Here is a 23,906-nt window from a genome sequence, read left to right as displayed (position 1 = left end):
ACTGCTCTTGACCCCTGGGGTTTCTTCGAAGGTCACAATGGAGGGGCTGGAATTCCTGCCTTAATTACATTGCAGCAGAATATCCATGCTGGTTTTCCCAAAAGATTAACAGAATGATACTGCACTGCTTTGAAATGTGATCTCAGAGGAGCATCTAGCTCTCAGGATATCTTCTTTCATGTTTTAACACATGCATGGATTTTGTGTATTTTTAAATGACTAATTACTACTCCTTAGAGTAAAATTTGTGTGGTAGTTTATCACACTGGTTGTCTGCTGTTGCTTTTGTCTTTCTTACCAGAAGCCTTCAGTGCTCTCCTTTGGAGAAGCAGCGAGGAGAGACTTTGTTTCCCTGGTTTTGTGAAGGGAATATTTTGAGATAGCGAAGCTGCACCTTTTATGCAGTTGCTGCAATGTACAGTAAGGCACAGCTCTACAGATTTTAAAAATAAATACACACAAAAAATTGTTCAGTGGTTAGGCTTGATAGACTGCAAAGATGCCAGCAGAATTGCAGTGAAACTGAAGGCACTGATGTTGCTGTTCTAGGACTTTGGGGGAAGCATGCTAGAGAGAACTGTGTGCCTTTCCCTCCTTATATATAGCTTGGCTCCCAGAGCAAGTAGATTCTTGACTCAAATCCAGCTATGCTGTGAAATGTGGTATCAAGCTATCTGCTGTATTGTGAGCAACTGGTTTATCAGTTGTGAGCCCTGGCATGGTCAACACAGCAGAGACGTTTTGCAGGTGCCCTCTTTCATACAGCGTCTGTGGTTTTCTCTTTGCTCTTGGTCTGAGGCGGTGCCAGAGCACATCAGAATGAGTTGTCTTCATCTTAACTTCTGTATGCTAAGAGCACTTCCAAAACGGACTGCACCTCCAGGGAAAATATGAACATATGTGATTTCACTGCTGCTTTACCTCAAAGCATTTTAGTCTCCAGTTATTCTGGAAATAGTCTCTCTTTTAATAATGATACAAGGCTCTTTCTTTCCTTCTTTCTCTCAGAACTTAAGTACTGAGAAGGAAGACTGGAACAGTTGTTTATGCACCTGAATTACCCCTCCTCCCTTTTGCCCCAAATCCTTGTGTCCATACAGACAGGCTATAGATGACAACATTTTTTTGGATGGAAGCCCACAATAATACTTTTTTCTTTCTGTCACTGTTGATGAAAGTGTCATGAAGACACTTGCTGCAGGGCAGAGCAAGGAGGTTCGTGTTCCTAGTGCGTACTCCAGATGTTTATGTAATGTGCCTAAGCTTGCTGTGGAATACAAAATATTTGTGAAAGGCCCCCAGGTTTATCCATGGATAAGCTATTTGTCCAGGTTTTCTGAACAAAGCGGGAGAAAGAGCTTAACTGAGAAGCCCTAATTAGCTCTGTGCTCTAGCAGCTCTTTCCCATGAGAATGACTTGTGGAAGGTTGTTATCAAACCACTTCAAAATTGGAACCTTAAAACTATAATACTGACTTTTCCCTTTATTTTTATTTACTGGAATAGCAAATACTGAAACAGACTGGAGAAATTCCTGCTCTTAAACGGTGGCAACTAAATGATTGCAACCAGCATTTGATGCAAACTCAGATCTTTGTTCTGTTTCCTCTCTTTACTACAAGCCACTTTTGTTTGACTTAAAGCATTTTCATTGCATACCTCAGACCTTTTGAATAGATATTTTAGGTAAGGCTTAAGATGGTTGCTTTGTCATCTTTTAATTTGTTTTTAGGTTATGTGGAAGAGGGAGAAAATCTTCACAATAAAGCTGTTCACATTTTTCACGCGTGTGTAAGAAGGTATGCAGGTTTTAAACTCTGCATAAACCATTGTCTACAAAAACATACTTAAAACTTGCCAGAAAAGTCACCAGCAAGTTCTGGTTATGTAGTCAAAATAACTTGGCACTGAGCAATTTTTGTATCTTGAGATTTCAAATTCATGTGGAAAATATTGTCCTGAAGTTTTACTTTCTATGAGGTTACCGTGGCAACTTGTATCCCCTGACATCCACGGTTATCCTGCGTAAAGGGAAAACACATTGTTGAAACTACGAATTCTGACTTAAAATACTGAGAGGTGTTTCACTACATGCATTGCTGTGATTTCCAAAGTTTTGGAAGTATATAATGACAAACAAGAGATGCAGGGAGCTGGGCTGCTTGAAAAACAAAACAGAAGAATGATTCTAGAATTATTCATGTATCTTTGCTGGAACAGTGTTCCAGATGCATGCATTGTCTCTAATGCCTGGGGAATTAGCTGAAATAAATACCTTCTATTCCACATGTATTTGTGCCAAGCACCAAGAATAAAATGGGCTGAATCAAGAACACTGGAAGTTCCATTGTAGCAAGGAGTTAGTCAAGTTACATGTTGCCCAGAACAGCACGATGTGGATGTTGGTATCAAAATAAGTTCAGGGGCAACTGGGATCAGAACAGCTGTAGATGCTGCTGCATCTCACTTGGTCAGGAGTGCAGCTGGGTCTTGATTTTGAGGGATACAAGAATTTAGCTAGAGGAGACTGTTACTTGACATGTGTGTGCAGTTCTTCTCTCTTGTGAATAGCATTTCCTCCATCTTCAGAAAAAATTGCTTTTTGTGTTGTTTTCTAGCCTTAAAAGTACTGATAGTTTTGTGTATTTCACAGCTCCAGCTGTGAATATTGGCTTGTAGTATTTCATTTTTTTTTTTCTGATTCTGATTCATCTTTCTGAAACTTGAAAGGTGAATGCTGCTTTATCCTTGAAGGGAAGACAAGGCTATATGCAGAGGGCACTCGGTATGCTTGGTGTGAAGGGCAAACTGCCATAAGCTTAGGCAGCCATGATATGAGCTGCCGATCCCTCTGGAGTCAGGAACAAGCATGGTCTCTTTTCTTAGAGCTTCATCTGCCTGTTTACCTTCCAGTGGGTTTTTATTCCAACCAGCCCTATGGATGGTCTGATTCTACCAAAGGTCCTTGGGTTTGCTGAGGAGCAGGCAGGCACCCCGCAGGTGTGTGAGGCAACACCTTGCAGGAATGGGTGGATGAATGATGGGATGTGGCTGGTGCTACAGCAGGCATCCTCAGAGGTGCCACATCAATGAATGCAATGGGTGTGTGGGGTTGAAGGAAACAAAATTACAGTATTGTCAGTGTTGGGGCAGAAAGCTCAAAATTCATGGTTTAGCCTGCTGAAGTCTTGGCTTTGAGTTGGCAGCACTGACGTTTTGTCTTTGTAACATATGCACAGTTAAGTCCAGAGAAAATTTCTCTGGCCCTAAAAAATTTTGTTCTCTTGGGACCTCATAAAAAATCTTCATAATTGATGGCTGGGATATGATCTAAACCTGGAGTGTCAGTGTGACTTTTCCATTCATATTGGTTTACGGATGAAAGAATGTGTGGCAAATACCCAGAGTAATTATGCATGTTTCTAATGTTTCAGCTTGAATAATACCGCCCACCTTCCCAGAGAGGTCAAGTTACTGTTTCAGGCATTGCAGTTAAATAATGTACCGTGTGCCAGAGAGAAACGGTGGACTAACAGCCTGTAAGTTTTTAATATTGGGTTTTTTTGCTCTTTCAGGAAACAGTGAAATCAGATCTGGTTTGTGTCACTGGGTAGGTTTTGGTGTTACAATCTAATGGACTCTTTAAAACATATCTAAATAGGAGAGTACTTGTGGCATGAAGTGGTGATTTGTTTTTGAATGGCAGTACTTAGTGTAGAAGGAGTATTAAAGTATGTGTGTGTGTGCCTGGTTGGTGTCTCTTTCTGGTAAACAAACTGTTTGCAAACTGCTGCAGCAACCCGAACAGTCCCACACAAGTCAAATTCTGCTCGGCAGAAGCAGTGGTGGGACTGTTAAGTTAAATTTGTGATTTTTCATCCATGGTGACCTTGAGTACCTGCAAGCATGCTGAGATGATAAAGTAGCATTGCAAAGCTCGTGCTGGCTTTTTTCATCTGCATTTCCATTCTGTGCTCTCCCTCCCCTGCCTTTTGCTGGCTGCCCTCGCAAATGAGAGCCTGCAACTTTTCAGGCAGAATTGGTTGAGGTCACTTTGCTTAGTGACATTCATGTTTTATGCACTGTGTGGGCAGACAGAACTTTTGCATGTAGGTGACATTTTTTAGCGTTTCAAGAGAAACATACAGTGACAATCACACTGTGCACATGTGTTTTCCCCAATCTACTTTGGAAGAATGTTGTTAGATTACAGCCTTAATGTCTGTGAGCTGGAGCATGAAAATCTAGTGTTTAATGTTTTGGAGAGAGGGATGATGTTCTATATGTGGAGAGAGAGTGTTGTAGTATTGTAATGAGAGTCTCTCACTAGTTATTTTTTGGCAGAAAGAACTGGAATATTGGTGGGTGAGGGGCTGGACGTGACCCAGCCATGGGCACTCACAGCCCAGAAAGCCAAACGTGTCCAGGGCTGCATCCAAAGCAGCGTGGGCAGCAGGGACAGGGAGGGGATTCTGCGCCTCTGCTCTGCTCTGCTGAGACCCCACCTGGAACACTGCATCCAGCTCTGGGGTCCCCAGCATGGGAAGGACATGGACCTGTTGGATCCAGAGGAGGGACACCAAGATGGTTGTCGGGATGGAGCACCTGCCCTATGAGAAAAGGCTGAAAGAATTGGGATTGTTCAGCCTGGAAAAGAGAAGGCTTTAGGTTGATTTAATCGCTGCCTTTCAGTACCTAAAGGGAGCCCTCAAGAAAGATGGAGGGGGACTTTTTACAAGAGGTTGTAGCGGCAGAACAAGGGAGAATGGATTAAGGCTGAAAGTAGATAGGTTTAGATTAGGTTTTAGGAAAAACTTATTTACTGTGAGGGTGGTGAGGTACTGGAACAGTTTGCCTAGAAAAGTTGTGGATGCCCCATCCCTGGAAACATTCAGGACCAGGCTGGATGGAGCTTGGTGCAAGCTGTTTTAGTGAAAGGTGTCCCTGCCCATGGCAGGAGGGTTGGAACTAGGTATCTTTAATGTCCCTTCCAAACCAAACCATTTTATGATTCCAAAAGTATTGCCATTTGTGTATGCTGCCTTTAGTAGAGTTCCTGTTCCATGCTGTTGCTGAATATGCAAGCCATGATAAGTTTCAGAAGAGAAGAACATCCTAACCAGCACTGCCTGTGTCCTGCTTGTCCTCCCCTTGCTAATCTTCCTTCCTTATGCTAGGACAAACTGCTTTGTTTTTTAGGGACACTAACAAATGTCTTACCATGATTGGGCTTGAAGTTTAATTGGGGGAAGCTGTTCTGTTGAGAGCTGATGGTGGAACTCTGGGGTATAATCTGTCCTTTTCCTTTAGGCCACATACTTGGTTATGTAATTTTCCTGGTCTTTGAATCCTTGGAAATGCTGTTTTTGTCTACCATCTCTCATCTAAAAAGAGACTGTTTTGTCTAGAACGTGGTGCTCTTGAAGGCATGGGAACATACAGTAGTTATTCTGGATTAGTTTGGTTCACTGGAGGTAAATTCAAAATGACCTTGCTTTTAGCTCTTCTTCAAGTAGTTGATTAAGAACATCTGATGAGACAGCTGTCACAGCTGCTTTTTTTTCTTTTTGCACAAGGGAAACAGTATTACCATGACAATGGCCCTCAGCGACATGTGACTTTTGAGGACCCTTCTTGTTGCAGCCTGCTGCAGTGAGGAGCGTGCAACCCAATAGCACTGTGCAGCTTGGGGTTCATCAATTCATTGTGTTTTCAGAGCTTTAGGCTGAAAATATGATGGAGTTTTTTTTCTCATCTCGGTTCAGTATCGTAACTTCCTGTTACAGGAAGCTATTACAGGAGCATGTGGTGAGTGCTGAAGATTATTCCCAAACATTGCTGGATTTTGAATGCTGGTCCACCACAGGCCTTCCAAAATTCCCATTCTTCAGGAATATAAACTTTAGAATATCACTAGGAAGATGGTCCTAATATCCACTTAAAAATCCCCAAAGGCCAGCTAGGTAACATGCATATGGAAAGCCCAAGCTGCAAAGAAGTGACCTGGTCCAGGGTTTGACTTGGTGCCAGAGGAAGATGTGAGCCCTGTTGTTGATTGTCATTCTGACTTGAAGTCTCAGGATGTTGCCTGTCCCTGAGTAAGGGGAGCTTCAGCTTTCAGGGCTAGATACGGAGATGGGTATGTGAAGGACGAATTCCCTAATGCAGGATGCAGGTGCAGGTTCTTGGCATGCTTCTAGAGCAGACCAGCTGCCTATTGTTAGCCATAGCTGTGTTACACCCATGAAGAGGTTTTGTAGAATGATTAGAGGATCAGGGACATGGATTATTGATAAAGGGAACAAATTAATAACAGAACTGTACAAGCAAGAGCCTGCAAGCAAAGGCCTGCATGAGAAGAAACCTTCATGAGAGAGTGCCTGTGTGAGAAACAGGCCTGAGAAACAAAAAGGGAGTTTTAAGGAGGTACAGTCCTGTGCTGATAAGATATACTGACCATGAGAAGGAAGGAAGATTTTTGATCTCTCAAAACAAAACATAAAGCTTGCCAAATGTAGTCTTTTATCTAACCCAATTATGTAGAAGTAAGAATGCGCCTTTGTAAGTTTAAACTAATTAAAGAACTGATAAGCTTGTATTCAATACTATATAAGTGCCTCTGTATTGCTAATAAACGAAGCTTGCATTACCAATCACATTGATTGTGTGCATGGCTTCCCCCCACCCGAAAGTCAGCAAAGAGGTGCAGTGGTGACTGACATCTGTCTGGGAATGTTTTCATACTCTGTGTGGATAGGGAAAGAGCACAAAGGAGTTTTTACAGAGATTTGCTTTTATCCCTTGAAATCTAGCAACTAAACATTTTTGGGATTCATAAAGGTTACTAGTGTTTCAGATCTGCTGCTCCTGGAGATAATGTCTATCAGTTCTGTATCTTTAACAGAATTTTAAAGGTTAAGATGTTTAGTGAAGTATCTTCTGCCTTTTAAAAGCTTCCAGGCCCCTTTCCCTCCCTTCCTCTGCTTGTCCAGCTGAGATGGAACCAGAGGAGTAAGCATGTGGCTCTCCTCAGGAGCATCATGTGTCTCACAGAGGGGTGAGAGGCTGTCTCACCTGGGAACAAGGCAAGCAAGATAGTGTTTTATGATGCCTTTCAGTTTCATTCCCCACCTTTCCAGTTCCTTTTCATTGCAAGACAAAAGAAATACCTTCATGCCCTTTCCTAATCTCTGCTTGCCTTAAGGAAGCAAGCACAGATTTATCATGTGTTGTTGCTTATCAGCGGTATTTTATGATATGGTGATGTAAACAAGCAAAGGATGTAACTGGATAAGAGATGTAGTACAGGATTTAATTGATGTATTGAGGAAAGTTAAAAGAAGATGATAGGTAGTTCTGTGCCTAACATCAAGTCTCCCATCTAAACTGGCCTTGTAAAGCCCATCTTGCTCCATCCTGCTTTAGAGCCATAAGAAATAAATTATGTTTTAAAATCTGGGCTGAGATTTGATAGCTTAGTTTTGCAGTCAGAGAACAAAGAATTACATCTGGCTGCACATGGGCATGTGTGGAAGAAAAATCCCTCACAAACAAAGCTGGGGTGTGTTAATGACTCTATCTCCTCAGTCACTGGATGTGAATCCCCTGTATAGGTGAAGTTCACAAGTAGCAGTCTCCCTGCAGATGGGAGAAACGAAAGTCCTGGGTGAATTCTAGCACTGTCAGTGAGGCTTCATCTCTGTCAGCAGCCTCAGTTGTTGGGAGTGGACGTTTGTGCTGTTTCTTTTCAGAACTTTGCCCATTTCTGGTTAAAACTCAGATCTCTGTCTGCCAGCTGAAGATCTGCATTGCAGTGGTGGTTTGTCCTACCAAGCACAGGTCTCCTCTCACAAAGCCCAGCCTGAACTCCCCAGTTTCTGTAGGGAAGGCGCTGGAGGAGGGTATGGAACATGTATCTGACCTCTGAGTGTACAGTGAATGCTGAGTTAACTTCACCTGACTTGACAGCTGAAGGTATTAAGGTTCAGCCCACATTTGTATGGCTTGGTGGGTTTTGTCACAATCTTGACCAGTTTTTGTTATTTGGAGACTGAAGTGTTTACCTATCTTTTCACTTTTACTGTGTACAACTCACAGTCAGCCTTTGGGTAAAAGAAAGTATTTTGAAGGAGACAGCCTTTTATTAGGCAGTCCTAAACTCAGATGTAGACCCTATGTTTTTGACAACATTTGTGAATGTTTTTGGAATGGATCGGGTAGTAAATGTGTCTTTTATGACACCTTTATATTTTTCATGAGCTTGAAGTATTTGTGTAAGTGTGCAAACTGTTGCTTTAACCACCTATTCATGAAAGGCAGTTTAATTTATCATAAGTGAATTATTATGCTTTTTATAGTATTTTATTCATCTGTGCTGTATCTGGCAGACTTAAGTTTGAGTATCTGTCCTCTCTGCTGAGACCATGAAAGTCTCAAGGACTCTTGATACTGTTTAATCGATGTGATTTCTCCCTGTCTCAAAGCAGTGCACTCTGTTTGACAGTTGTCCTTTTGCCACAAGAAACAGCCCACGTGTTGAAAGCAGTCACCAACTTCTGAACACAGTGGTACAAACCCAAGGTGAAGCTGCCCTTCCTTGTGCTGTGACCTCTGTCTGTGCAAAAGTGACTGACACGTGAGAAGCCAGCCTTGCCTGCAGCTTCTAGCTGAGCTGGTGTATCCCATTTACCTGCAACGTGATCCATGTCACTTAAGTAAATCCTCCGGAATTAATGGGCTTTGCAAAAGGTCTCTGTTGAGAGAGGCCATAAGAACAGGATTGTCTCAGAAATTATTAATTTTTAAATGTGTATTTGTGAGGAGGAGAAAGGGGACTCAATAGGGGCTCTTCAGAATCTGAAATTGTTCTGCATGCAGTAAAACACTTCCATTTTCTTTTCGCTTGTTTGTGCCACAGGGAATGACCCTTCTGTGTCTTTTCATTCTGTGTTGTGGATAGGTATGAGGCTGTGTTCTCCTGCAGGTTGTATTGTCTATCAGGTGTTCCCCTTCCCTATTGCACTCTGGTTGTTCAAAAACCAGTTCCTACTGGGACAGGTGCTTTAAGCGACTGCTGAGTACGTTATTCCTTACTGTATGTGTTTTAACAAGTCAAAAGAAGATCAAAGTCCATTTGCAGTACGTGAAGAGCACTTCTCGGTACCAAGAGGTCGCATCAGGTACAGTAGATAAAGTGTTCTGGCTTCAGCGCAGGGCTTGTTTTATTGCCAGAAAGTTGAAAGCAAAGTCACTTTGGCAACAGTGTAACTTCTGCCCTGCTAACAACCACACCATTACCTGCTCCTTGGAGCTTACTAAATGGAGAACATTTACACTAGTGCTGGAGGGTTTCTCCGTGGTCTGTTTTAAATGTGTCTGTTAAAATGTGGCATGAATGGCCGCAGCTGACTGTCAGACAATCACCATTATCGTTACACGTGGCTCCTCTGAGATGCTGACCGGAACCTTTTCTTCTGGGGCGCAGGAGACTGTAGGTATACCCTCTCACATTGCTCCTCCTAGCAGCCGAGGATGCTCAGTAATTGCTTGTCGATTATTTTACTGTTTGTCAAGAATTGGTGCAGTTCAGTCTTGTGTGCTGAAGATCGTCGATTTCAGTAAAACACACAGCTTCTGAGAGGAAACACCCCTCCATGAAGGGCTCATCTTTGGTGTAAGGCTCTTCTTCCATCTGATAGAGACTGCTTGGGGTGGGAGGCAGGTATCCAAATGGCACAATACATCAGCATTGGGAGATTCCCCAGGCAGAGCAGTCACGTTACTGTGGTGTCCTGCCCGGATTAATTAGTGTCTCTGAAGGGGTAATTAAATTAGCATGGTGCTTTGTGCCACCCAGACATAGCCTTAGTTATTTTCTTTAGTAATTATGAGAACTTATGTCAGTGAAATTTACCAAGGCTGGATAGTGCTTTTGACAGCTTAAAGGCTTTCTGACCAAAAATGGTAGAACATGTTCACCAGGAAATAGTGTCTTCACCACTGGAAATGTTACACTCAGATTTATTTTAAAATGATGTCTCCTTCACATCGAGAATGTAACTACCCTTCTGGTGCTATGCAGGACATCTCTAGCTGACTTAGCAGTGCTTGTTGGATATAACATCTGAGGAATATCTCAATAAACTATCCAGGCATGGCCTTGCAGTTGAGGGGCTGGTGTTTTTTCAGGCCAGTGTAAATTCCTCTTTAGATAAGTGAATCGGGCTGCTGTCTGCTGGAGGGAAGTGTGTGTGTTGGAGGAGCGTGTGGGAGGAGGTGTTGAACAGTTTTAGAATGGAAAAGGAGAGAAGATGGAATACATGTGTTACCCATCTGTAGGGAACTTGTCAGGCTAGTGAAGTATGCTGTGAAACATGTGGACCTTTTGTTAAGAATTGTTAACACCATGTCTTTGGGATTTTAAGGACTCTCTGTTACACAGCAAGTTTTGCTTAAATCTAAAATGTTACAAAGGTTAGAACTTCATGTAAAAATTACAACTTTATCAGTAAATGCACTCCTGTTGTATATTCAATATCTCTGCTTGACTGTTTGATGCTTGGTTTAATTTCTGCTTTTCTTTCCTTCTGCTTAACACTGCCATGCTAATCACTGAGTAAATTTTCTGGCTGGAAATGAAATTAGATTGCCATTTGTGAGGCAGTTTAGAAGAACAGTTACTTTTTTAATGTGAGATACATCCATCCATTTTGTACAGATTTAAATTTTGCTTAATGCTACATAGATTTTTTTAAAATACTCGTTGTAACAGAATGTTTTCTAATGTTTGGTGTTTTTATTAATACCTGTTAGGTGTGGTTTGTTCTCCCCTTAAGGGAAAAAATGGGTGTATGGTGTACTGTTTTTTGTTTTGGTTGTGCTTGGATGTGTAGGAGTCAGATGATTGTGTACACATGCATGCTGTGATTTGTTTGGGGTAAAAAGTGAAACTGAAGCATTCTTTCTATCTGGTGTGGAAAACACTACGGTATGTGATAAATCTTAGCTCCTAAAGGATTTCTGACTTTTGATCAGTTCTCTTTGACAAAAAGGATCAATTTCCACAGCATTGTTACTAGTTCATCTTGGGGCTCAAGCTGCATCCTGGTTCTGGCCTTTGGTGTTGCACAGTTACTGTGTTTTCAGGCTGATCTGGAACAGGTGTGGGCATAAACTCTCTTCAGCTAAATTACAGAGTACCCAGTAGGGCGTTTATGCTAGCTGTGGGACAATGTGCAGAATGTGAAATCTGCTGGAGAAAAATTAACCCATGAGAAATACCTGAATGATCTTGACACCATGGTATAGGGACACATGGCAGCAGGGGTTTGAAAGACAGGTTTTTGTGTCCTTGAACAGTGGCCCAGGGTGTATAACTGCTGATTGAACATCTGGAAACTGCTGCACTGCTTTATTCAGAAGTGTTGTGCAGGAGGTTATAGAGAAAAGCAATGATTGTGGTACTTCCCATAATCTGTGAATATAGAGCTCCAAGGATATAATTTGTTTCCTATGATCTCCAGTTTCCTTATGCATTGCAGTCTTTATTATTATGTAAATGGAGATATTTGTAATCATCTTAGAATGTACCCCCCTTATAAGAAAGGCGTTTTGAAGGTATCATGAATAGGTAACCTTGCTGTGTAAAATGTTCATATTTTACATAAATGTCTAAAAGTAAAAGTAAATTGAGAAAGTGTTGGAAACAGGAGGGGTGAAGAAATTTATTGCCATTTCCTTGGAGTAACTTAAGAACACTGAATACTAATTTAAAGCTTATTTAAGATTGGGGCTTTTGGATTTCTGTTTTTTAACAAATGTAGGTGTCCAACTTAGTTTCCCCCTCCACTCCTTCCAAAGACATGGACCCTTGTAGTTTCCCTTCAAATGCTATTTTTTATTTTAGTTTATGAAGATAATTAACCCTTAGGAAGCTTTTTAAAGGATTTGTAAACAGTGTAGGGTTAGAACAATCTATCTATCTCTGTGTAGGCACATTGGCCTGTGACATGCTTTCAATGCTAGATTTTTTATTAATTTTTAATAAAAACCTCTATAATTTTTACTTGATATGATTGGCTTCCACTCCATTAAGCCCCCAATCGCTGTCATTTTACAAAACGGGACAGAGGTCACTTTGTATGTTCATACCAATGCTTTAGGGAAGTACTTAACAACCTGTATGATAAGAAGTGTCTTTTGCCTGAAAATAACCTTTAAAACTCTCTTGAGTAATCATGCTAGATACAGGTAAGTTTTTCTGCTGGCCCATCACTCCATAGCTGTCAAGTGTCAAAGTGGCATCACTGTGCAGCTGTTACACATTGGAACTGCCTCAGGGTGCAGCTGACTGGGACTGTACCTGTGAGTGGCTGTGAGGCAGGATATCTCAGTGCAAGGAACCCTGTTGGTGCGTGTGTGGATGTGCCTCTACTTTTGGGAAGTTTGCTCTTGTGGGGGATTAAACACGGGTTGGAGCTGAAAAACAAGTATCTAAACCTTAATGGTGGAACATCTTTGCTGAGTTGCTGTGGAGGAAGAGAGCTGCCTTATGTGCCGTGGTGGTGCAGGCCTGAACTCTGCTACAGTTGGGAGTGTCTTTACTTAGTACAGGTTGAGTGCTTGTAAGATGAGAATTTTGAGAAAAGCCTGTCCGGGGAAATGAGCCAAGTCCATCTGTAAATGTTTCTCCTTTTCCTGTAGTTTATAAAGTACCTCCATGTGTCTTCCACATACATCAAGATCCTTGCTTATAAAGTGCTAATACTGAGCTCGCATGGGCTTCGGATGCATTTCCCCGTTCAAACTAGTACCAGGTTGCAAACATTTACTGCTCTGTTTCTGTAACTGGTGTGGCTGGTGTATCCTGACATGCCTGGAGCTTTGTTTCTGTGCATTCACATGGACTGTTGTTTGAACAAAGATTTAAATTGGGAAGGCAGGGCAGGATGACACAGCTATTGTGAGATGCATGCTTTCTCCTCAGGGTGCTGTAGCCAAAGTGTGCTTGAGCATTTCACCTTGGAAACAAAAAATAACTTAGTCTTTCATTTTTGTGGTTGTTGGTAATTTCCTTATTGTTCAGCAGCATGGCCCTTCCAGATATCAGCAGTTTTAAGCATAAGATACATTGCACGACGTATGCAATGACTAATTGGTACTTTTAATTTCTGTTCTTGTAGGATGACTCTGAGGTTCCTGAATGTGCTGTCAAATGCTGAAACATTGAATTAGCTGAATCTGCTGCATTTTCTGATGTTTAAAAAGGCCTAAAGGAAAGTAGAGACTGGCACTTCTGTTACAGTCTTTTAAGGTAAGGTATGATTTCTTTTGCTGGGGTAGCGGGAAGAAGACAGACATGGTTCCACAGACTGTTCTAGCCCCACCTCTTGCTGTCTAATCAACCTATTGTCGTTTACTCCCATACTCACTCCTCTCCCACCAGTGGGATGGGGGAGAGAACCAGAAGAGTGAAAGTGAAAAACTCGTGCATTGAGACAAAGTTCAATAGGGAAAGCAAAAACCAGGATGGAAGCAAAGCAAAACAAGGAATTAATTCACCACTTCCCATGAGCAGGCAGGTGTTCAGCCATTCCAGGAAGGCCAGGCCCCATCTCACATAACAGTGACTTGGGAAGACAAACTCCATCACTCCAAATGGTCCCTCTTCCTTCTTCCCTCGGCTTTATATGCTGAGTGTGATGCCATATGGTCTGGAATATCCCTTTGGTCAGCTGGGGTCATCTGTCCTGGCTGCGTTCCCTCCCAGTTCCTTGTGCACTCCCAGCCTCCTTGCTGGTGGCGTGGTATGAGGAGCAGTAAAAGGCCTTGACATTATGCGTGCACTCATCAGCAATAACTAAAATTTCCCTGTGTTATCAGTCCTGTTACTAGCACAAATTTAAAGCATAGCTTTTTACCAGCTACTGTGAGGAAAATGAACTCCACCCTAGCCAAAACCAGCACAAAACTATATGAACCTAAAGTCTTGTATTGGACCCAGCTATCAGTATTTGTTGGTTAGAAGCCGATTCACTGACTTCAGTAAGACAAAATCCATGCAATTTGAAGAAACATTCATAAAGAAACAATTTATTTTCTTTTCCTAAATCATTAATTCTACACTCTTAAGTGCTTGTGTATCTTTCCATTAGAATATCTTAGTCCTTCTATCTATGTATTAATAATTATTTAGTAGTAGGTGGTCTTCAGTCCCTATATAATACCCTGCCGAGACAAATTCTCCATCAGGAAGAATGAGGCTGTGAAGCTAAACATGAGTGTAGCTAGAAAAGTGACCATTCTACTTTGACTAGACATTGCTGCTGTGATCTTTCATTAATTACCCATGTTTTGTACGCATCTTTTGGATTTATGGCTGCCTTTTCAGCTGCACTGTAGTGCTGCTGCATTTTCTTAGCAGCACAGCAGAGCAGCCAGACACCAGACTGTCAGGGAGTCAGTCAGTACCACGTTTATGCAGTGCCCAGTGAGCAGCATGGCCTCTTATCGCTGCAGATGACCAGTGACTGCATGTAAATACCCCAGCAGGACAGGGCTGTATAGATTTCTTTTTTTTTTTTCTTTTTCCCTGTGCGAAGATCAGTGTTAAGAGCAACACCAAAGGGATGGCCTGAATTAAATCTCTAAGAAAGGAAACCCAGATGGGTAAAGGCTCTTTGCTACTGACTCCTGGATTGCTTCACGTTTGACAGCTGCTGTTTGAAGTGGCAGGTGAATCCTGTTTTTATTTACATTTGATGAGTGTCACTGCCTGCCCACCTTATTACATGCACTGCAGTGTGCTGCAGAGTTGGATGAGGGGTAAGACACACCTAAAACTGAACTTCTCTTTTGAAGAGGAAGGATTTAGTCTCTTGACAATTGTTATTATCTAGGATGGCTAATTGTTTGTCTTGTGCTATTTTTACTGTGTTAATCAGAGTGCAAACAAGCAGTGGGGGATGGCTGGTTTGGCTTTTGAGTGTGGAGTAGATTTGGCGCTTACAGATGCGGACTTGAATTGCTGCCAGCTTCTGGGGCAGGTAAAGGGCTCCTGAATCTAGTGATTCCAAAGACACGTGGGCACCAGATGGTTTTCCCCAATTGTGAAAGTGTGGAAAAGCAGATCTCCTGCCATTCTTTGTTACTCCATGAACTTTAGACACATTAAGAGGTCTGTGTGTGTAGTTGGAAACACCCAGACTCCACTGACTCTCTGTCTCTGTTGTGTAAAAAGGATTTCAGAAAGGGGGCAGAGGGTGCTGCAGTAGACCTGGGACACGCTGCCATGATTGGGAAGCCTGTGTGCACTTCCTCTGCAGGCCTCATACCAGCGCATTTTGGATTGTCCCTGGGCTCTCGCTCATAGAGCAGTGTCTGTTCCTCCTTGCAGGATGCTGTTCTTCACTTGGGTGTACTTGGGCTCTTGCTCTTCTGGAGATTATTCTTTTCACCAGGAAAAGCATCTGTAGGTGGATTTTATCTTTGCTGGGGGCAAAGAAGTGTTTTGATACAGAAGGAGAAATGCTTAGAAAAGGCAAAATAAGGAAACATACTGTTGCTGTGACTAGGCTGGTCCCAGTTCCCGTGTGGCTGTGTGCTGCAGCTATGTTCTGGCTGTAGAAGTGGATGCCATCAGCCAAGCATCTGCTTTGAAGTGGAGGAAATGTGTGTATATATGCCCAGAGGGGCTCTTAGGTTGTCTTTGAAGATCCTCAGGCCTGCCAGTGCACTGCAGCAGGTGCCAGTAACATAGGGCAGTCACAGCTTGGATGTCCAGCAGGGTGCAATGGGTGGCCCTGCAAGGTACAGGATGGGAGATGAGGGGAGGGTGCTGTAAGAAAACACATGCAGACAGAGGAAGAGTATGATTGCAGAAAGGCTGGAAAATCCAGAGCAGACTTGTGTCTGCTGTCAGGGAGCTGACAACGGGGATGATTGCTGACTGCCTTGGAAAGCACAGGAGCACCAGGTAAAGTCATTGAGAAGTAGACAGTGTCAGCTCTTGTCACAAGGCTGTGGATATGGAGAGGAGCAGGGTGAAGAGATTTCCTTTTCAGGTGCTCGGAGTTTAAGTACCCTCCACGTTACATGCCTACATAGATACAAATGTATCTTTGCTTGTCCTTAGGTGGAGTGGCGTGGTGAGCAGTCCTGTACACGCCAGTAGCACTGGGCACTTACAGAGGGCAGGGGAGGCATTAATGGCAACAGCCGTCAGCACAGAGAGGTGCTAACAATGAAATCTCAGTACACTAGGTGTAAAGTTACTAATTCAGCCAGTTTTGGGAGAAGTGGGCTTAGTTTCTCTCTGCAAAACACAAGTGTTTGAAGAGTGTGTGTGCTGTGATGGTAACGCACCATTTCATAGTGCTCAAGGCATTTTGCATTTGTACAGGTACTGATACCTTGAAGTACTAATGTGAACGCCCCCGTGCTTTTTGCCTGTGAATTACAAAGCCAGCATCTCACTGGTGTGATACACTCCATGGAGAGGGCCCAAGAGCATTTTGTCTCTTTCTGAACTTCACTGAGTGTGATCCCTTTGCAGATCATTAAAGCACTGCGCTTCTAATTGGATCACAGACTTTGGCAATGTGAGATGAGCAACAGACTTATTAAAATTAATTTCCATTTATAAAACCATGACTGCTTCCCTGGGATTGCCTGGGTTTTCTCAAAGCTGTTCCTGTAGCCTTAATTTAGTCTTGATTTTAGTAAAAAAGAGAGTTTATCATCAGACTCAAACCAGCATTTTCACTTTTTATAGCAGAAACTCAGCCTGTTTAAGAGGGAAAACAATAAAAACAACAACCAACCTTATGAAGAAAACCTTTTACTTCTGACAGATTAAAATGCAGACTGGTTCAAATACAAATGCTCAACAATCTCCTTGTTTAGCTGGTCCTTAAGCTGCAGGTTTTTTACACTTCTGTTTATCTTGAAATCTGGCCTTTCACTTTCTGAATTTTCAGTGCTTGCTGGAGCAGTTAAATTGGAGTTTTACACACTGATTAGTTGGCTTCAGAGGTCCCTGACATACTTTCATGTGCAAGGGAGATCTGATTTTTGAGAAAGTACATGTATTGTGAGTGAAGTTAAGCTTTGCTCAAATCCAAATACGACTGAACAGAATTGATTTTCTTCTCTCAACAGACTGCACAACTCTCAATTGACTGCACAATAAATACAGTCACGTTTTTTTAATTTGACCAGGTATTTTCACTTGACTAATTTCAAACAGTTGTGGCTTAAGCTCTGGTTCTTTCATCCTTCCTCCCCTTATTTGTGGTTGTGCTTAAATGTGCCACAGGGCCATCAAGCTACCCAGCCGTGCTGTGTTACAGCTTCCACCTTCCCACATTGCACAGAAGGACTTTTTCCATGTCATCTTGTCATGCCAGTTGCCAGAGACACCTGGAGGGTCCCAGCTGGAGTGGTGTTCTGTGTATGAAGAGGTTGTCACGAACCTCATGCTTGCCAACACTTCCTGGAGGGAAGCTAGCTGTGCAGCCTGACTGTAAAAGAAACAGCAGTAGAAGTCTGCGGTGTGACCCAAACCCACCTCCTGGTGGTGCTGCCATCCACCTTGTGGCTGGTTGCACCTGACTCCATGTCTGAAACCCAGCTGAGGAGGGCCCGGGTGGAGGCCGCAGCTGCATATCGCTCACTGCCGGAGCAGAGTCCGGGGAAAACTGTTGGATGTGTAGACCTTGCGTCTGTGTCCTGTGCTGCTGGTGGCCAGCATGTGATGTGCTCCAAGTTCCTTGGTGCTTTCTTGCATTTCAGGCATTCAGGTGCTGGGGGCCCACTGTGGTTGGAGGTGGTGGTACTGACCAAAAGCAACCAGCTTGTGCCATACCATATTTTGGTGAATTTGGTCTGTGGAAGGGACCCCACCCCTCACTTCTTTTACTGGCACAGTAAATGCTGCTGAGTTATTTCAGTACAGTAACTAGATCTTTATATTGATAAAAGGCTTGTGTACTTTTCTGATTTATATTACTTGTGAAGGATTAAAAAATAATTCTATTAATCTTTGGAACAATTGAAACATAAAAAAAAAAAAAAAATCCTGCCAAAACATCTTTGGGTTTTAGTTCTTTTGCCTTCAGAACCTTACACCAGTTCAGCACCTCTCAGGATTTTTTGAGAATGACAATCAGTTTCTAGTATAGAAAATAAATTCTCTTGTTTCATGTTTTAGTCTTAACAAGTTTAGGGTTTTGAGCTGTTACCTATCTATTTTTTATTTCCTCTTTTGCTGTTTCTCTCTACATGTAAGGCACAAGGGTAACTCATCTTTCTTTCTGCTAAATGTACTTTTACTTTTTCAAGGGAGACGCTTTGTCCACTAGGAACTGTGTCTCAGCATGCTAATAAAACTCACTTTATGCCTTTAAAATGTTTATTCAAAGTGGCCTGGCTGGCTTACAGTAGCTGTGTGGGTGGACTGTCCTTGAATTTTGTCGACTTAATTTAGTACTGCACAATACCCAGTGATGGAAAACAGCTATAAATTGTCTGTGCGCAGCCATGCATTATTGATAAAGGGTAGAATAAGCTCTACAATTTCTTTATTTGACGTTGTTAGTGCAGCAACTGGCTGATTTGTTAAGACTTTTTTTCCCTCCTATTGGCAGTAAAATATCTCTTCATTTTGAACTCCGAATTTTCTGAATTTTGATTTGTGTGGGGTCAAAAAGTTGCTTTGTCTCCAGTGTTACTAAATGTAATAGAAATATTTTCACAGAGTAGAAGCAAACTTAAATTCAGGGGGACTTAAGAAAACAGTAAGTTTGATTCCATGCAGCAGACAGAACTTTCCTAATTATCTCAAATATTTAGAACTAGAAAATAGAGCATGAAGTCTCACAGCACATTTAGAAGAAAAACGCTTTAATATACTTCATTTGGCACATGCTTAGAAAAAATGCTTTACAGTGAGTTCAGCATGCTTTGTAATTTCAGTGTTCCTTCAAAGTTTCTGAAAAAATCTCAAGCTTTAAATCTGTCATCCTGTTTTTTTTCTGTTGACACTTATGATGAGTAGAGACTCTACTGAATGTAATTTGCATATAAAACTGTGCTGTAAACTAAACAGTTCTTTCCCTGTAGTTGAACGAAGGTACAATGAACTGCTGAAAACTGGAAATTAATAAATATATAAGTAAAAAAAAAACCAACTTGCCAGCAAAACTATAAGGGGCTTAGTCTTCCCAACAAATGTCCAGTGCTGAAACTTCTTTTCAAGTTATATTTTTTGGAATGGTAGCTTCCCACAGGTTGTTACTGTAATACAGCCAAGGGAATGTACAATTTGTGCCAAGCAAATACTGTATTAGAATTATGGAATTTTATTTCCCTCTTTTATGTTTGGTACATACATATCCTTTTGTAGACCTCTACAGATTTTTACTTTTGTCTTTGTAAAAGTGTAGGGCTAGGGAATTCACAAGTTATACTGATGTTTACAGTGGTTTCTTCTATTCCATGGAGAATTGCTGTTTATTAGTTTAACTTTACATATATTTGCAATCTTTTAAGGTTAGAAATCATTAGGTAATGAAGTAATTAAACTGGTTGTGTTGTTGCAGTCAGAAGGCAGGAAAAACCACTGGTGAAACTACTAACATGGCTGACAGAAGCTTGCTAGAGATTTACATTGAGAATAACTCACTCTTCAGAACTTTTTCATTTTCTGAGGAAATTGTGGAGTAAGTCAAATACAGTGGCTATGAGTGATTAAAATGCAAAACTTATGAATTCTTACTGACTTTGTAAATCTGACTCATTTACTGTTAATATAAAATCATTTATCTTAAAGCAGTGTTGAGGCTGTGAATATTTAAATGAAAGCTTCAACTCTTGAAGAAGATTTTGATATTCTACATCATTAATTTTGTGGCTCACATAGAATGCTGTCATGGAAGGGAAAAAGGAGATTCTCTCTATAGGTCACCCAATAGATCTGTGGTAATTCACTTGGTAAGTCAAAGTGGCAAATTTTACCACAGTTTAAATACTTGCACAGTTCAGATGTTACACAGGCATCTAAAAATTCTGTGCTGGTTGAAGAGGATACCGTTGGTTTGATCCTACAGAAGATACAAACAACTGGACATTGACTTGCCTGTGGTTTTGGTTTTGGAGCAACTGTGCAGCTCTCTTTTTTTACAGAAGTGCAGGCTTCAGCCATGTTATTTACAATTCTGGTTTTAGACATTTTGGGAGTATGAGTGTGTGTGTAATTTTTGGTAGTGAAATGCAATTTTGAAAATCCTTTGTTCCTGTTGTTTGTTTAAAAGAGCATCTTTCACTGGCACTGTTAGAAGCTACTGAAATGAAAAACTGTAAGATAAAGAAGTCTCCCAAAGTACCGTGGGGTTGGATTCTCCTCTGCATCTGCCCACTCTCTTTGGGCAGTGCATGGATGGTGTTACTCAGACCTCTTCATTTACCCCCTTCCCCCCCCCGGAAGTCAATCAGTAGTCTGACAAACACAAAAGAGCTTTAATGCAATTTGACATTTATTTTTTTCATACTAAAAAAATATGCCTTGGTCCAGAAAGGTACCTTTCCAAAAGTCACTTGACCTAGATTAGAAATGTACTGTGCAAGTGACCTGAGTGCTGCTTGCTACCATCCAGAATTCTTGGGTGGGCCATTGTGGAGGAAAGTGAGATGGATGAGGTGGTAAGAGATCAGCTTCACGTGACTGATCTCTGCAGGCCACGCTCAAAATACAGGGACAGCTACAGACATTACAGGAATGGCATGATTCAAAATGACCTGAAAGTAGTTGATTTAAAAACAAGTAAATAAAATATAAAAAGCATAGTTTGTCTAAGGGAAACCAGAGACTTTTCCTAGCAGTCAGTATAAATGGAAGAGTGGTAGGGGAGAAGTGAGGCAGGTGGCTTGTGAACAGAAGTTACCTGAAAACCTTCTGTTACTTTTAAGGTGGTATTTCCCATTCCTTTTCAAATGCATCAAAAGAGGATGTTAATTTTTTTTCTTTCCAGTATAGGAATTAATGGGGGAAAGGGGGGAAATCCTTCAATTATTTTTGGAAGGCACTGCCTAAAATATTCTCTTTTTAAAAGCATAGGGGAGGAGAGTAAAACGTGTCACTGCATCCATCCCCACCCAGGAGTACCACCAAGTGCTTTGTCTCTGACAAGTTGCAGTATGCCCTACTAAAAGGGAAAGAAAACTGCTTTCCCTTCTCTTGGTACAAAAAAAATTGTATTAAGCTTGTTTGGGTGGGACAAACTTCATAGGCCTCTTCCAGGTTTGATTACTAGTACAAAGCCTGTGTTGGTTCTAACACAGGTGCCTTGTGTTTCGATTACGTCAACCAGCCAGGACACAGTCGTTCTGTGAATCCCAGAGACGTTGTTGTGGACAAAATCTCTTTCCTCCTTTTTGTTGTTACACTGTATTGTCCTCCACTAATTTGAAAGAGACAGGGAGTACAAGAATGAACCCCCTGATTCTGTCAAATTACTGTGTCAACAATGCAGTTACCTGCTCTGAGAGGCTCTGCACTAGCAGAAACTGATTCTTAACGAGTTCACCTAGAACTTTCAGCTGTAAAAGTAATGAATTCTCTGCAAAACGTGCTTAAGTAGTGCTGTGTCCTTGCCTAATGTCTGTAACCCCGATAACTAATCATGCTTTGTCCTTCTCGAAGACTCTGTTAATGATCTTTCCACAGTGAACTTGGTGAGTCCCTTTTTGCAAAATGCAGAACACTTTTTAACCCTTCTTCTTCCAACAACCATTTTGGCTGGTAATGTTCATGCAGTTTCCATTAAACGTGGTGGTCAAGGCGTGTTACTCCTCTGCTATGTGTACAGAACACAGAGCTGCAGGTTGCTTTCCTGTTTTCCTCCTGTTCCTTTTCCTCCTCCCTTCTGTGCTGCTCTTCATGAGGTGCTAGGGGATGGCAGCAGAGATTTTCCCAGTATACATCAATGCAAACACATCAAAGCTGGATGCAGTATAAACAAAACATTGCTAGATATGGCAGAAGAATTACTAGGTAGGGAAAAACTGAGTAATGTTGTTTGGGAAAATGATTGCACCTCTGGCTAATTACAAAATAATTGAATGAGCGGTTACGTGTTGCCTCACTGCAGGCTTTAAGTACCTGAAACATGATCTGCTTTTTTAGTGCTGAAATTTGCTATGATACAGAAAATTGAGTAAATAAGATTCAGCTCCAGCATGATCCTCAGCTGTTCTTCAAGGTTCCTCACCCTTCCTCCTTCTGGTTTAACCTGGGATATTCTTGTGCAGCTGGAAAACTGAGCTATAAAAATGCAGTTTTGTTTCTATTGTTACATTTATTTTGTGCTAGACAAATTGCCTTCCTGAAAGCTTTCTGTAGGGTGCCTATAGCAAAGGCAGAGCTGGCTTGTGAGGTTTCAAAATATAGAATGGGTTGAAGAGCTCCATTTTAAAGGTATGCCATGAATGACTGGGCTTCATGTGTCTTATACGCAAGGAATTTTCCCCCCTACAGTTTTGAAGTACCTACCACTTTAAGGGGCCTGTGGTTTACTTTGGAGTGAAATCACAAGAGATTTCAGGTTTTATTCCAGCTTTTTCTGTTTTCTTTGCCTTGGCCTTGAATGTTTTGACATCTTTTGTTGCCTTGCTTCCACACAGGGACTGCAGCAGCCTCAGCAGAGATGTAACAGCAGCTATAAATTATTTTCCATGCTAAAGAAAGATGCAAGGTAAAGATGTACATTGTTGCTTCCCAAAGATCAGAGTGAAGTTTCAGATGAGAACAGTGTCATCAACATTCAAGACAAATGTGGGCACAGGCACTTAGGAGTTATTTTAGCTGAATGTAGCTGGCAGTCCCTGGGGTGTAAAAGGAAAATTTGTCCTGGAGTTTTTTTAAAGACTAGTTGTTGACAAAAGCCTTAAGGTTAATTCCCTGAGCAGTAAACCTGTAATGTTGCATTGTTGATTTTTCTGAACCAATTTTTAAACTTTGGAATAACTTTAAAAGGATTGGTAAAAATATATTTTCCATTCCATTGCTGGAATGAGTCCATGATTCCCAAAGGGTAAAAGAGTTCCTGTGCCAAATTCAACAGAGTAGCAAGAGATCTTATTTTAAGTCTGTCCTCAGTGAAGGATGGATTATGGCTCGTTCTGGCCAAATTAAAAACTCTCGGAAAGAGGAAGGTATTTTTTGCCAGGTTACCCCTCATTTGTGAGGAACGCTACCACCCTAAACTTGTCTCTCTGTCATATCACTTCAGGTTAATGGCTCCCTTCATTTTGCTTCAAGTTCTAGCTCCTTCTGCTTTAAAAAGAAAAAAACCCCATATTTCAGAAAGATTCATGATGTTTTAAGGAGAGACGGAGAATCCAGGTGACTGCCTTTCAAAGTCAGTAATTGATGGCATTTCTGTTCAGGGACGAGTTTGGCTTGGTTAATGTAACTTTACAGCAGAAGTATGCATCTCATTATTTTATGTGTTTGTATTTATTTAACTTTTGGCTGTGTATTTTAAGGTACCTGCAACATTCCTTTTAGTAGTGACTGAGAGAAGACTAAGCAGGTAATCATAGATTTAAATGCACAACAGTGTGCCTTCGTTGAGGTTGGTTAGCTGGGCATTCTCTTTTAACTGAAAATGCACAGAAGTAAGAATCAGTAATGTATTTAAAATGGAAATCTCCTTTTGTACAACACAAACAATTTTTCTTTATGTTAAAAAGAAGGGGGGCTACTAGGGCACTGTGTCCTTTGCTAGGTATCGGAAACAATATATGATCTATCAGTGGTCAAAGAGTAATTGTTTGAAGTGTATTGAAAATAGGAAAAGGTTTCCTAGACAACTAGGGAAAAAACAGCTGAGAAGCTCAAGGAATTTTGA

General features: G+C 41.5%; 1 protein-coding gene across 3 annotated transcripts in view; it reads left to right on the top strand.

Annotated features, from left to right (window-relative positions):
• KANK1 (KN motif and ankyrin repeat domains 1) overlaps positions 1 to 23,906 on the top strand; it is a 129,404-nt gene that overhangs the window by 19,843 nt on the left and 85,655 nt on the right. For all 3 annotated transcript variants that reach the window (XM_048291665.1, XM_048291664.1, XM_048291666.1), the window contains one exon: positions 13,182 to 13,312. The gene's annotated coding sequence lies outside the window, so the exon portion shown is untranslated. The remainder of the gene's footprint in view (positions 1 to 13,181; positions 13,313 to 23,906) is intronic.

Source organism: Corvus hawaiiensis, chromosome Z, assembly GCF_020740725.1.
Source record: "Corvus hawaiiensis isolate bCorHaw1 chromosome Z, bCorHaw1.pri.cur, whole genome shotgun sequence".
NCBI classification, from domain to species: Eukaryota; Metazoa; Chordata; class Aves; order Passeriformes; family Corvidae; genus Corvus; species Corvus hawaiiensis.
The sequence above is the reverse complement of the archived record's forward strand: the minus strand, read 5'-3'. Positions and strand labels throughout refer to the sequence as shown.